The following is a 3,146-nucleotide window of genomic DNA, read 5'->3' as shown; positions in this document are numbered from 1 at the left end:
CTCCCTTTTTGACCAAGACATAGATGTGTGCTGATTGGTTGAGAGTTTGGCGGGCATTGGAGACCCACGTTGTGTTACCACACCCTGCCAGTCCCTGATTGGTTGATTAAGGTGAGATATGAATCACTTACTCCTGACACTTAGGAATGCAGTCCAGATGTCCATTTGGCACTACCTAGACAAATAGGCGCCAATGGATGACCATTGATCATGATAGCCAGGCTTAGCTAAGTGCATCCCCATTTGGGAGCTGTCCCTTATCAAAAGAAAACATCTTAAATCAGCCTGCATGAATACTTGCATGGTGCAGCCACAGAGATGGAGAGTGAGATGAGGCCTCATTTAGGAAAGCACAGCAACGCTTAATTCTGTCTTATTAACAAGCATTGCCGCTACATATCCCCCCTTTTTGAAGGTCACGAGGTCCTAAGGTGTTGTTGCCTTCAAAACAAAAACAGAGTTAAGTGATGTCTGTTGTACCACGGTGGATTTTACCATCCAATATTCACATTACCTCATGAGAATTCGTACAGGAAATACTGTTAGAAAGAACATTGGGTATACCTGCTCTTGGTTATAAGGTACATAGAAATGAGGTATCGGGCATCATCATTAGCCCTAGACCTTAAACTTCCAGCAGTTCACTATCAGTATCGGATAGCTCTGCAGCAGGCAGACATTTGGGAGTGGTTACCTGATTTCGGTGATACACCATTGCTCCCTTTGTCTCATTCAATCTACCCTGCAAGGCTTTGATACAAGAGAACAGCATCCAGCACATTACCCAAGCCATGATCCAGCTACCCAGCAGCAGTGTCAAGATGACCACGTTTACTGTTCCCAGCGCCCCAGAGGATCCACAACGACTGTGCTTGGGACTTATCAGCGTAGTTTGTGTCGTTGAGAACAAATTCGACTAACTGTACCCCCTCAAGGCTTACTGTCTCTTGGATTCTGTCATCCAAGTCAACGCTGTGTCCTCTGAAAGTGTCCATAATCTCAAGTTCCGTTTCATACAGTTCTGACTCCACGTGATATAGTGCTAAATCGTTGAGATGCACTATAGCTCCTTCAGGAACTTGTAGAAAAACTGTTTGGTTGGGTAGCTGCACTTCGGTGGCTGTATCATGTCTGTCATAGGTTATTGTAACAGTTTACTGTGGTGTGCTGACCAGACATTTCTTTCCCACCTGCTCAACCTGGGGTTCGTTAACCTCCCTTCTGCTCGTTACTGTGGCTTTACACTTTTCAGTGGCGGCCCCCTTCCTGATACCACACAACCTCTGAGTTGTGTCCCTAAGGAATGGCTTACTTGGGCACACCCAGTGGATATGCTTGGTTGATATACACAGTTCCAGGTTTGGAACAAGGTATAAATTCGGATCATCCTCCTTGTAAGCTACGAGCAGTGGGGTAGTCAACATGCATATTCCCCCTCCAGAAGCCAACGTTCGATATAGACTTGAGTCTATATATATCCTTGCTTCTCACGATGGGAAGGTTCAACAGGAAACCTATTTCATTGGCTTCGGGGTTGACATGTATGGGAATGGCACTGCCTAGACTGTATGCAAGATGTGCTTGCAATGGCTGCACCATCTCGGAAGTGGTTGTCCTTAGTACTTCTTCTACTAAGGGAGGTGGAACCAAGTAGGTTGGAATTTGTCCCATGGCTAGGCTAGTTACCATGGCACTAAGCTCCCTGAGCAGATCCTGCATCAGCATTCTGACCTGTTGAACATAAGCATAGTCCCACTGTAACACGTCGACAATCCTGCCCACGGTGTGGAGGGTGTTATTTAACACTGCTGCATGAAGGTTTACTGCGACAATTGTGCCCTGTAAGGTTTTCCCTAGGCGTTCCAGCCGCTGCTGCTGTTGATACAGCCTGTCAGAAATTTCTGGCATTTCCTTACGTAACCCAGACATCTGCCTTCTCAGGGTGGTCAGGATGACAGTGTTAGCAGCAAACAGACCAGCTGAAAATAGCGAACCCACGGCGGAGGCCGCAGCAATCAGACCCCCCAAGAATCTTTTGGCACGTCTTTCTGCAACAGCTTGTGGAGGGGCCTTGTTATTTCAGCGTAATCCTCAATGAACTGCCGGGAATAATTACATACTCCCAGAAAGTTGCGCAGTTCAGACAGGTTAGTGGGCGACTTCATATTCTGGATAGCTTAAACTCTGCTGGACTGTGGCTGTATGCCTTGGGCTCCAACCAATAGTCCCACGTACTCCACTTGGGTCCTACACCACTGTCCCTTAGCTAGGGACAGTTTGGCCCCTGCATGGGAGAGCTGGGTCAACACATGCCTGATCTCTGCCATGTGTTCTTCCCAGGTCTGACTCCGCATCAGAATATCGTCCACATAGACCAGGTTGCCCCTGGCGGCTGCATCACTTATGGCTTTGTGCAGAAATGTGTTTAACTCCGCTGTGGAGTTCGAGTACCCAAAGGGGCATCGATTCCAGGTGAACTGCCTGTTTCCAAAGTAAAAGGCCATTTTGTACTGGTCTGTCGGTTCTACCTTAAGGGTCCAGAACCCATTGGCCACATCCACTGTGGTGAAATATTTAGCTGTTGTCACCTTGGCTAACTCCTGCTCTAGGTAGATCATTGGCCATCGTGACAAAGGAACCTGTTTATTCAGCTGCCGGTAGTCAATGGTCAGACGCCACTTACCATTGGGTTTCAGCACCGGCCACAGTGGGGAGTTATAAGTGGAGTTACACTCCCTTATGATCTGACGCTCTAGTAGAGCATCCAACGTCTGCTTTATAGACTCGTATGCCGTGAGGGGAATGCGATACTGCCTGACATAGGTTGGGCGGGCACCAGGGGCCATGGGAATGCGCATTGTGTGCAAATCCGTCACCCCGCAGTCATAGGCGTCCTGTGGAAATCCTGGAAGATCTGACGCAGCTGCTGACGCTGGCTTTCCGTTTCCAGGGCATCTGCATTACCAACCTGTTCCTGTACCTGCTCTAGGAACCCCGCTTTTGACGTCATGGCGGTATCCTGGGTCGCACTCTCTGCTGAGTGGTCCGTCGGAACACCTGCGTGTACTGTGTACACAACTATCTCATCCTTATCGCTAAGGTCCACCCTGCACACCTCCTGGTTGCAGAATCCCTCTATTGGCATA

The sequence above is a fragment of the Lepisosteus oculatus genome, chromosome 4, assembly GCF_040954835.1.
Source record: "Lepisosteus oculatus isolate fLepOcu1 chromosome 4, fLepOcu1.hap2, whole genome shotgun sequence".
Classification (NCBI taxonomy): Eukaryota; Metazoa; Chordata; class Actinopteri; order Semionotiformes; family Lepisosteidae; genus Lepisosteus; species Lepisosteus oculatus.
The sequence above is the reverse complement of the archived record's forward strand: the minus strand, read 5'-3'. Positions refer to the sequence as shown.